The sequence below is a fragment of the Arachis hypogaea genome, chromosome 20, assembly GCF_003086295.3.
Source record: "Arachis hypogaea cultivar Tifrunner chromosome 20, arahy.Tifrunner.gnm2.J5K5, whole genome shotgun sequence".
In the NCBI taxonomy this organism is placed as follows: Eukaryota; Viridiplantae; Streptophyta; class Magnoliopsida; order Fabales; family Fabaceae; genus Arachis; species Arachis hypogaea.
This window is the reverse complement of record NC_092055.1, coordinates 53,597,470-53,610,121: the sequence shown is the minus strand read 5'-3', so window position 1 is coordinate 53,610,121 and position 12,652 is coordinate 53,597,470. Positions and strand designations below refer to the sequence as shown.

At 38.3% G+C, this 12,652-nt stretch overlaps 1 non-coding gene across 1 annotated transcript; it reads right to left on the bottom strand.

Annotated features, from left to right (window-relative positions):
- Window positions 1–12,209: 12,209 nt before the first annotated feature.
- LOC112788365 (small nucleolar RNA R71) lies at window positions 12,210–12,313 on the bottom strand. Its single transcript, XR_003195731.1, has one exon. It is a non-coding gene; the product is annotated as a small nucleolar RNA R71 (small nucleolar RNA).
- Between the last annotated feature and the right edge of the window lie 339 nt (window positions 12,314–12,652).

Sequence of the window (12,652 nt, the reverse complement as noted above, 5' to 3'; positions counted from 1 at the left end):
AACTGGGAATCTTTGAGGTACAAGCTACTAAAATCTCATTAGAGATGGCAGACAATTCCAGAAAACAGGCTTATGGACAAGTAGAGGACATATTAGTAAAGGTTGAAGGCCTTTACATCCCTGCTGATTTCATAATCCTAGATACTGGGAAGGATGAGGATGAATCCATCATCCTTGGAAGACCCGTCCTAGCCACAACAAGAGCTGTGATTGATGTTAACAGAGGTGAACTAGTCCTTCAATTGAATGAGGACTCCCTTGAGTTTAAAACTCAAGGACATCCTTCTGTAAACATGGAAAAGAGGCACAGTAAGCTTCTCTCAAAATAGAGTCAACCAGAGCCCCCACAGTCAAACTCTAAGTTTGGTGTTGGGAGGCCACAACCAAACTCTAAGTTTGGTGTTGAACTCCCATATCCAAACTCTAAGTTTGGTGTTGGGAAGTCTCAATAATGCTCTGAACATCTGTGAGGCTCCATGAGAGCCCACTGTCAAGCTATTGACATTAAAGAAGCGCTTGTTGGGAGGCAACCCAATTTTTATTTAATTATATTTTTTATTAGTTATATGTCTTCATAGGTTCATGATCATGTGGAGTCACAAAAATAACTGAAAAAATTGAAGAAAAAAAAAGAACAGCATAAAAAAATAGCACACCCTGGAGGAGGAGCTTACTGGCGTTTAAACGCCAGTAAGAAGCATCTGGCTGGCGTTCAACGCCAGAACAGAGCATGGATCTGGTGTTGAACGCCCAAAACAAGCAGCATCCTGGCGTTCAGACGCCAGGAATGCACACTGAGGAAAGCTGGCGCTGAACGCCAGAAACAAGCATAAAACTGGCGTTCAACGCCAGAAACATGCTGCATCTGGGCGCTGAACGCCCAGAACAAGCATCAATTCGGCGTTTAAATGCCAGAATTGCATGCAAAGGCATTTTACATGCCTAATTGGTGCAGGGATGCAAATCCTTGACACCTCAGGATCTGTAGACCCCACAGGATCAACTCAGCATCTGTGGACCCCACGGGATCCCTACCTACCACCACTCACTCTCTTCCCTCTTCTCAATGTTCATTCTCTCTTCCCAATAAACACTCTTTCCCAAAACTCTTCACCAATCACCTCAATCTCTCACCGTTATCCCCACTTCGCCACTCACATCCATCCACTCTTCCCCATAAACCTACCTCATAAACTTCACCTACCTTCAAAATTCAAAATCAATTTCCCACCCAAACCCACCCTATATGGCTGAAACTAAACCCCCCTCCCCTCCCTATATAAAGCCCTCCATTCTTCCTCATTTTCACACAACACAACCCTCTTTTCCCCTTCTTGGCCGAATACACCTCTCCCTCCTCTCCTCCATATTTTTTTCTTCTTCTTCATCTATTCTTTCTTCTCTTGCTCGAGGGCGAGCAATATTCTTAGTTTGATGTGGTAAAAGCATAAGCTTTTTGTTTTTCCATTACCATTGATGGCACCCAAGACCGGAGAATCCTCTAGAAAAGGGAAAGGGAAGACAAAAGCTTCCACCTCCGAGTCATGGGAGATGGAAAGATTCATCTCCAAAGCTCATCAAGACCACTTCTATGATGTTGTGGCCAAGAAGAAGGTGATCCTCGACGTCCCTTTCAAGCTCAAGAGAAATGAGTATCCGGAGATCCGACAAGAAATCCAAAGAAGAGGTTGGAAAGTTCTAACAAACCCATCCAACAAGTCGGCATCCTAATGGTTCAAGAGTTCTATGCCAATGCATGGATCACTAAGAACCATGATCAAAGTAAGAACCCAAACCCAAAGAATTATCTCACCATGGTTCGGGGAAAATACTTAGATTTTAGTCCGGAAAATGTGAGGTTGGCGTTTGACTTGCCTATGATGCAAGGAGATGCACGCCCCTACATTAGAAGGGTCAATTTTGATCAAAGGTTAGACCAAGTCCTCACGGACATATGTGTGGAAGGAGCTCAATGGAAGATTGACTCAAAAGGTAAACCGGTTCAACTTAGAAGACTGGACCTCAAGCCTGTGGCTAGAGGATGGTTGGAGTTCATCCAACGCTCCATCATCCCCACTAGGATCCGATCTGAAGTTACTGTGGATCGGGCCATCATGATTCATAGCATCATGATTGGTGAGGAAGTAGAAGTTCATGAAGTCATCTCCCTTGAACTCTACAAAATAGCCGAAAAGCCCTCCCCCTTGGCAAGGCTAGCTTTCCCTCATCTTATTTGCCATATATGTTACTTAGCTGGAGCTTTCATAGAAGGAGACATTCCCATTGAGGAAGAGAAGCCCATCACTAAGAAAAGGATGGAGCAAACAAGAGCACTTTCCTAGGAGAAACGCATGAGGAAGCTCACCATCAAGAAATCCCTGAGATACCTCAAGGGATGCACTTTCCTCCACGGAATTTTTGGGAGCAAATCAACACCTCCCTAGGAGAATTAAGTTCCAACATGGGACAATTAAGGGTGGAATTTCAAGAGCACTCCATCATCCTTCATGAAATTAGAGAAGATCAAAAAGCAATGAGGGAGGAACAACAAAGACAAGGAAGAGACATAGAAGAGCTCAAGGACATCATTGGTTCCTCAAGGAGAAAACGCCACCATCACTAAGGTGGACTCATTCCTTGTTCTTAAATTTTCTATTTTTCGTTTTCTTATGTTAAATGCTTATCCATGTTTGTGTCTTATTACATGATCATTAGTATTTAGTAACTTTGTCTTAAAGTAGTGAATATGAATCCATCACCTCTCTTAAATGAAAAATGTTTTTAATTCAAAAGAACAAGAAGTACATGAGTTTCGAATTTATCCTTGAACTTAGTTTAATTATATTGATGTGGTGACAATACTTTTTGTTTTCTGAATGAATGCTTGAACAGTGCATATGTCTTTTGAAGTTGTTGTTTAAGAATGTTAAATATGCTGGCTCTTGAAAGAATGATGACAAGGAGACATGTTATTTGATAATCTGAAAAATCATAAAAATGATTCTTGAAGCAAGAAAAAGCAGTGAATACAAAGCTTGCAGAAAAAATGGCAAAAAAAAAAAGAAAAAGAAAAAGCAAGCAGAAAAAGCCAAAAGTTCTTAAAACCAAAAGGCAAGAGCAAAACGCCAATAACCCTTAAAACCAAAAGGCAAGGGTAAATAAAAAGGATCCCAAGGCTTTGAGCATCAGTGGATAGGAGGGCCTAAAGGAATAAAATCATGGCCTAAGCGGCTAAACCAAGCTGTCCCTAACCATGTGCTTGTGGCTGAAGGTGTCAGGTGAAAACTTGAGACTGAGCGGTTAAAGTCAAGGTCCAAAGCAAAAGAAGAGTGTGCTTAAGAACCCTGGACACCTCTAATTGGGGACTTTAGCAAAGCTGAGTCACAATTTGAAAAGGTTCACCCAATTATGTGTCTGTGGCATTTATGTATCCGGTGGTAATACTGGAAAACAAAGTGCTTAGGGCCACGGCCAAGACTCATAAAGTAGCTGTGTTCAAGAATCAACATACTGAACTAGGAGAATCAATAACACTATCTGAACTCTGATTTCCTATAGATGCCAATCATTCTGAACCTCAATGGATAAAGTGAGATGCTAAAACTATTCAAGAGGCAAAAAGCTACAAGTCCCGCTCATCTGATTGGAGCTATGTTTCATTGATATTTTGGAATTTATAGTATATTCTCTTCTTTTTATCCTATTTGATTTTCAGTTGCTTGGGGACAAGCAACAATTTAAGTTTGGTGTTGTGATGAGCGGATAATTTATACGCTTTTTGACATTATTTTTAGTATGTTTTTAGTAGAATCTAGTTACTTTTAGGGATGTTTTCATTAGTTTTTATGTTAAATTCACATTTCTGGACTTTACTATGAGTTTGTGTGTTTTTCTGTGATTTCAGGTATTTTCTGGCTGAAATTGAGGGACTTGAGCAAAAATCAGATTCAGAGGTTGAAGAAGGACTGCTGATGCTGTTGGATTCTGACCTCCCTGCACTCAAAGTGGATTTTCTGGAGCTACGGAACTCAAAATGGCGCGCTTTCAATTGCGTTGGAAATTAGACATCCAGGGCTTTCCAGCAATATATAATAGTCCATAGTTTGGCCGAGTTTAGACGAAGAAAAAGGGCGTGGAATACCAGTTCTACGCTACAGTCTGGAGTTAAACGCCAGAAACACGTCACGAACCAGAGTTGAACACCAAAAACACGTTACAACTTGGCGTTCAACTCCAGAAGAAGCCTCTGTACGTGTAAACTTCAAGCTCATCCCAAGCACACATGAACTGGGCCCCAGAAGTGGATTTATGCATCAATTACTTACTTCTGTAAACCCTAGTAACTAGTTTAGTATAAATAGGACTTTTTACTATTGTATTAGACATCTTATGATTTTTAGTTCATCGTCGGATCATATTGATCACGTTGGGGGGTTGGCCATTCGGCCATGCCTGAATATTTTACTTATGTATTTTTAACGGTAGGGTTTGTACACTCTATAGATTAAGGTATAGAGCTCTGCTATTCCTCGTGAATTAATGCAAAGTACTTCTGTTTTTTATTCAATTCAACTTATTCCGCATCTAAGATATTCATTCGTACTCCAACATGAATGTGATGAACGTGACAATCATCATCATTCCCCCACGAACGCGTGCCTGACAACCACTTCCGTTCCACCTTAGATTGAATGAATATCTCTTGGATCTCTTAATCAGAATCTTCGTGGTATAAGCTAGATTGATGGCGCAAAGTCCGGAAAGTCTAAACCTTTTCTGTGGTATTCCGAGTAGGATTCAGGGATTGAATGACTGTGACGAACTTCAAACTCGCGAGTGCTGGGCGTAGTGACAGACACAAAAGGAGGGTGAATCCTATTCCAGTATGACCGAGAACCTCAGATGATTAGCCGTGCTGTGACAGAGCATTTGGACCTTTTTCACAAGAGGATGGGATGTAACCATTGACAACGGTGATGCCCTTACAGAAAGCTTGCCATGGAAAAGAGTAGGACTGATTGGATGAAGACAGCAGGAAAGCAAAAGTTCAGAAGAACGAAAGTATCTCTATACGCTTATCTGAAACTCCCACCAATGAATTACATAAGTGTTTCTATCTTTATTTTCTATTTATTTATTATTTTTTTCAAAAACTCCATAACTATTTGATATATGCCTGACTGAGATTTACAAGGTGACCATAGCTTGCTTCATACCGACAATCGACCCTTACTCACGTAAGGTTTTATTACTTGGACGACCCAGTGCACTTGCTGGTTAGTTGTGCGAAGTTGTGAAGTTATGTTTGGACCATGGTATTGTGCACCAGTTATTGGCGCCATTGCCAGGGAGAGAACGAACAACAAATTTTACAACCTCAGTAACAATTTCGCATACCATTAGGTGACGCGAACGTGTGAATGACGCGCCCGCGTTGCATCTGCGAACTTCAATCCACGCTAACGCGTGGACGACGCCTTCGTGTCACTTTGCCGCAACCTGAACGTACCAGAAATCGCTGGGAGCGATTTCTGGGCTGTTTTTGACCCAGTTTTCAGCCCAGAACACACAGATTAGAGGCTATAAAGTGGGGGAATGCATCCATTCATAACAAGCTTTCACATTCACAATTTTAGGAGTAGAAGTAGTTCTTAGAGAGAGAGGTTCTCTCCTCTCTCTTAGGATTTAGAATTAGGATTCTTTTTAGTTTATGATTATTTCTTCTTTTGCGATCACAGGTTCAATGTTCCTTTTATTTATTTTTCTAATTTAATTTATGAACTTCCATGTTAGATTTGATTTCTTTTATTAATGCAATTTGAGGTATTTCAGATTTATTATTTTTGTTTAGCTTTTTATATTCTTGGTTTTAATTGATGAATTGATAAATTGGAGACACTTGAGTTATCAAACTCCTTGTTGATTGAAAATTGGAATTCTTCAAAAATTAATTCGAGATCCAATAACTCTAGCCTTTCCCCAAGGAAAGACTAGGACTTGAGGATTCAAAAATTAATTCATCCGCTTAACTTACCTTCATAGTTAGAGGTTAACAAAGTGGGAGAAAAATCCAATTCTCATCACAATTGATAAGGATAACTAGGATAGGACTTCCAATCCACATAACTTGCCAATAGTTTATTTTATAGTTATTTATTTATTTTATTCTTCTTATCATTTAACATACTGCTCCCTTACTTTCAAAACCCCCAATTTACAAGACTCATAACCAATAATAAGAACATACCTCCCTGCAATTCCTTGAGAAGATGACCCGAGGTTTAAATACTCAGTTATCAATTTTAAAGGGGTTTGTTACTTGTGACAACCAAAACATTTGTAAGAAAGGTTGATTGCTTGGTTTAGTAACTATACTTGCAACGAGAGTTTACTATAACTTCTAAACCATCAATCTTCAGTTCTTCAAAATGGCGCCGTTGCCGGGGATCGAACCCAGGTCACCCGCGTGACAGGCGGGAATACTGACCACTATAGAAAAGCTATGCCAATCAAAGGTGGAAGCCTTTAGAATTTGAGGAAGGAGAGCATGTGTTTCTGAAGGTTACTCCAATAACCGGAGTAGGTAGAGCAATCAAAACGAAGAAACTGAATCCCCGTTACATCGGTCCATTTGAAATTTTGAAGAGGATTGGACCGGTAGCCTATAGGATTGCCTTGCCACCGCATCTTTCTAACCAGCACGACGTGTGTCATGTATCACAGCTTTAGAAGTATAATCCCGATGTGAGTCATGTTCTAGAACCTGAATCGGTTCAAGTAAGAGAAGATTTGACGCTTCAAGTGGCTCTGATCAGAATCGATGACACTAGCATTAAGCGCTTGCGTGAAAAGGAAGTATCATTGGTTAAAGTAGCTTAGACTTGGGCTGGTATCAAAGAACGTACTTGGGAACTCGAATTAGATATGCGGAAAGACTACCCACATCTCTTTTCAGGTAACGGAATCTGAATTTTGGGGGCAAAATTCTGAATTAGGTGGGTAGGATGTAAACCCCGTAAAATTAATGAATAATTAGTCAATAAATTAAATCTTAATAAAAGAAATTATAAATATGAATTTTATAGTTTAATGAGATAGAGCTAATTAAAATAAGAATTTTGACACTAATTTTAAAGAATTTGGCTTAGGATTGGGCTAAATGGGCTGAGCTGGGCGAACCGATCCTGTATTGGGCCCAAGCCCAACCCAACTTCACTTAATCATATGATCTTAGCTCATTATTCCACCTGAATTGATGTTTCACTCTGAAACATATGATGAGCGAATATTTTATACGCTTTTTTATGTTAATTTCTTAATGTTTTTAGTATGTTTTGTTAAGTTTTACTTTGTTTTGGTAGGTTTTAATGCAAAATTCACTTTTTGGATACTAATTTGAGCTTTTGTGTTTTTCTTATGATTTTAGGAAAATTTTGTGTGAATTTGGCAAGTTTTGGCAAAGTCTGATTCAGAGACAAGGAAAGCGTAGCAGATATTGTCAGATTCTGACCTCCGTGCATTCAAACAAGCATTTTTGGAGCTACCAAGATCCAAATAACACGTTCTCAACAACGTTGGAAAGATAACTTCCAGATCTTTCCAACAATATATAATGGTTTATATTTTTTTTCGGATTGAACTGCCCAAAATGGGAGTTGAATGCCCAAACTACGCCCAAGTGGGCGTCCAACACCCCAAGAGGATCAAGGCTGGCATTGAATGCCCAAACCTGGCGTTCAATGCCACAAAGGGGGCAAGGTAGTGAATTTCTACCCCCTAGTGGGCATCCAATGCCCACCCACTCAAGTTGGACGCCAAGCTCAACCCAAACACTCACCAAGTGGGCCCGGAAGTGGATTTTCGCACCTTTAGCTTAGTTTCTTTCATTATTGTAATTTCTAATTATTACTAATTTATTTTTTTAGTCTAGTCATTAGTATAAATAAGGGGAGATCACCATTGTTTTAGGATCTTCTCCACCACATTTAAACTATACACTTTATTTTCTGTACAGTATAAGCAACTAAACCTCCTAGGTTAAGGTTAGGAGCTCTGCTGATTGCTATGGATTAATGCAATTACTTTTCTACTTCAATCTATGCTTGATTCTATGCTATGATGCATTTTCATTCTTCATCCTTATGAATCTCGATTCTACATAAGTTCCTTACGAGTCCTGACCTGGATAGTATTGAGCTATAGCTTGAGGATGCATCACGGGTTCTAATAGAATTATTTGGGCTAATCGGGGTATGTGACATAAAACCTCGTTAGTCAGTGGTAATTAAGGTTCCTGTGGCTCTAAGGGCTAGAACCATAAGAGCATCAGTCTTTGATACGGAAGATCCGACCTTGTCTGTGGCGTTTTGAGTAGGATTATCAAAGAGATTGAATTGTGTACGCTTCACCCTCTCCCAGATTGATTTAGTCCGTTCGGATGTTTGGTTTGGACCTGCGGAGATTAATGACCACGACCAATTGCTTAATCACTTACAGCCTTACCATTGAAAGAATCATTCATCATTGAAGTAGTGAGCATGACGTGTTAATCCAGAAGAGGAAGCATCTCCAAAGCCTTAACTAACTGCTAATTACTGTCTCTATCTTAATTATTTATCGCTTTTGCTTTTATTTGTTTATGCGCCTACAGTACAAAAAATCATCTTGCTATTCACCTGACTAAGATCTGCAGACTAACCACAGCTTGCTCAATCCGGCAATCCTCATGGGATTCGACCCTCACTCACCTGAGGTATTACTTGGATGACCCGGTGTACTTGTCGGTTTAGTTGTGCGAGTTTAATTTTCGTGTACCAAATTTTTGCTGCCGTTGCCGGGGATTGTTTGTGATTGACAAACTAACGGTTGTCTTGCTCCTTAGATCAGGTACCTTTTACTGTTTTTCTTTTTGTGTTTCTTAATTTCTTTTTTAAAAAAATTTTTTTCTATCTTTAATCATCATTTTCTTTTGTTTGAGTCTTGTGTCAAGTCTTAAGTTTGGTGTCCCTTTGGTTTTTGTTCTTTTCTTGAGTCTATCTAAAAATTGTTCTTATTTTTCCTTCTTGATATTCAAATTGTTCTTGCTATTTTTCTTGTTTGGTTTCAAAATTTTCAAGTTTGGTGTCTTTTGGTATTTTTCCTTCAAGCTTTTCGAAAATCTGTGTCTTTGATCTTTAAAATCTTTAAGTTGGGTGTCCTTTAGTATTTGTCCCTTTTAATTTTCGAAAACTTAGTGCCTTTAATTTCAAAATTTTTAAACTTGGTATCTTTTAGTATTTTTCCTTTTCACTTTTTTGAAAATTTCTTTTATTTAAATTTAAAATTTTAAGTTTGGTGTCTTGGTTGGTAGTCTTGTTCTTCTTTCTTATCTTTTCCTTAAATCTTTATCTTATCTTTTCTTTCTTTGATTTTTAAAATTTTGCTATCTTATCTTTCTTTTAAATTCAATTTTCAAAATTTAGTATCATGTTAGTTTTTCGCTCTTTTGAATTTTAATTTTTAAAATCTTCAAAATTTTAAAATCTCATTTTATCTTTTCTCTCTCTTTTGACTTTTTTTAATCTTTGAATTTTAATATTTTTTATTTGACTTTCTCTTTTTGAATTTTAAAATCAAATCTTTTCTCTCTTAAATTTTAAAATATTATCTTATCTTGCTTGACTTCTTCTTTTCAAATTTAATTTTCAAATATTTAATTAACTCTTTCTCATTAAATTTTAAAAATTTTCAAAATCAAATCTTTTATTTTAATTTCAAATCTTTTTAATTATTTATCTGTTTTATTTTAATTTTAAAATATTGGTAGCTTTTTAATTCTTAATTCTCTTTCCTCTTTTTCAAAATCTTCTAACCTCTCTCCCTCTTCTATTTTCAAAAATTCTTAACCTCTTTCTCTCTCATCTTTTTCGAAAATATCTTGTTTCTTTCTCTTTCTTTAATTTCAAAAATCTTCTTTTCTTCCCTCTCTATTTTCAAAAACTTATTTTTAAATAAAAGACATCTTCTTTTCTTTTCTTCATCGATCTTTCTAACAAAGGACCTCTATACTCTCGCATAGAGAATCCTTTCTTCTTCTCTTCTTGATTTCTTTCTTCTTGTTTATGAATAGGAGTAGGGATAAAGAACCTCTCCTTGATCTATTTCCTGAACCTGAAAGGACTCTGAGAAGGCATCTGCAACAAGCTTAGGCTAGTAGATCCGTAAGGAATCTAATAGGAGTCCTAGAATAAGAAGTTGAAGAAACAATAATGGCAGCTAATCCAGACAATGGGGGTGGCGTAAGAAAGGTCCTAGGATCTTACACTGCACCCAATTCTGATTTCTATGGGCGCAGCATCTCCATTCCTGCCATTTGGGCAAACAACTTTGAGTTGAAGCTTCAACTAGTCACTCTGGTGCAAAAGAACTATCAGTTTCATGGACTTGATAAAACTCTTTTTTGGGGTTTATCTTGTATGGATTTTGAGGACTTTATCAATGTTCTTTCACACATATTCGTATAAAAATGCATGATTTTGTGTTCCTTTCCCAACTTTGCTTCATGGATGAAAACATGCCTCTTTCACATTAAATTAGATATATTTGAATCCTCCTCTATTACCATTTGATGCCGTGATCCATTTGTTAAGTGATTCCAGAGTTCTTAGGGCAAGGATGGCTTAGAAGAGAAGAAGGAAGCATGCATAAAGGGAAGGAGCATGGAAAATGAAGTTTTGGAGCTTGAGCAGCGACGTGCACGCGTACCTTGTGCGTACGCGTGGATGCGCGCCACTGGATCGGTGCGGGAAAGCCAACGCTAGAAGCCGGTGCATTCGCGTGGCTCAGCCAAAATCTCATGGACGCATACGCACACTTGACCCTTGCACGTGGATTGTGAAAATCTTAGGGACGCGTACGCGTGCTTTGCACGTACGCGTCGATGCCGCACGTGACTTTTAAAGAGAAAATGTGACTAGCGATTTCAGGGCAGTTACAGACCCTGTTTGGAGCAGAATTCTGGCAGAAAAAGGCATAAGAAAACCAAGGATTGACAGGATCCATATCTATTGACTCATTTTTAGATATTTTTAGTTAGAAGTTACACTTTTATAGAGAGAAAACTCCAACTTCTCTCTAGCTTCTCTCTAGGGTTTAGCTTCTCAAATTTGGAATTCTCTTGTTGAATTTGGTGAGATCTATTGTCAATTCACTTCTACTTTGCTTCCCATTGTAGATCTAGATTCATATACTCTCAAATTAGTTCTTGTTGTTCAAGTTACTTGTGGATCTTAGCTTTTGGATTTTGTTACTTCTATTTCCATTGATACATTGAGGTAATTCAAGTTCTTAGCCTTCACTTGTTTGATTGTTGTTAATCTCTTGTAGCGGATACTTTTGATTTCAAGTCTATTCTCAATTTTACAATGTCTCTCATGAATGCTCTCCAAGTGTTTGAGAAAATGCCAACTTTAACTATGGAGTAAACTTTTCTTGCTTGGCTTATAAGTTGAGACATTGGAGACACTTGAATTATTAATGTCTTTTGTTGATCATCAACTGGAAATTGCTAATTGATTTGCATGTCACTAAAGCTAGACTTCCCTAGGGTTAGACTAGGACTTGTGAATCCAAATTGATTACTTTCACTTGACTTCCCTTTATACTATATGTTAACTAAGTGAAGCAATAACTAATTGTGATTACAATTGATAGAAATAATGATGATAGGAAGTCCAATTCTCACTTCTAGCCAAGGCTTTTATATCATTTGATTTTCATTCACACTACTAGCTTGTTCTTTTCTTAGATGAAACTCCAAACACCAATACACCTTCTAACCAACAATGTGCATCTTGGAGCAATCCTCGGGAGAACGACTCGGAACTCATACTCTCGGTTATTGATTTTAGATTGTTTGATGTGGAATTGGGTGTCAGTTTAGACTATACTACAATTGGATTTATTGATAAATTCTATACCGGCATAAAATCACTCATCAGGACTTCCACCGGAAGATCCAAACAAGTTCCTATCTGACTTTCTGTAGATATGTGACACTGTCAAGAGTAATAGAGTAAATCCAGAAGTCTACAAGCTCATTCTCTTTCCCTTTGCAGTAAGAGACAGAGCAAGGCTATGGCTAGATTCTCAGCCTAAGGAAAAGCCTAGATAGTTGGGAGAAGGTGGTCAATGGATTGTTGATCAAGTTCTTCCCACCTTAAAAGTTGAGCAAGTTTAGGGTGGAAGTATAAACCTTCAGGCAGAAAGAGGGTGAATCCCTCTATGAAGCTTAGGAAAGATACAAGCAACTAATCAGGAAATGTCCTCCTGACATGATCTCAGATTGGACCATGTTAGACATTTTCTATGATAGTCTATCTAAGATGTCTAAGATGGAATTGGACCACTTTGCAGATGGATCCCTCTACCTGAAGAAAATGCCTGAAGAGGCACAAGAGCTTATTGACATGGTTGCTAACAACCAGTATATGTACACTTCTGAAAGGAACCCTATGAACAATGGGACTACTTAGAAGAGAGGCGTCCTTGAAGTAGGCACCTTAGACGCCATCTTGGCTCAAAGAAAGGTCATGTCCTAGCACATCAACATGATCACTCAGCACTTAAGCGGGACGTAGTATTTAGAGGCCTACTGCTTAGAGACGGCCTATGA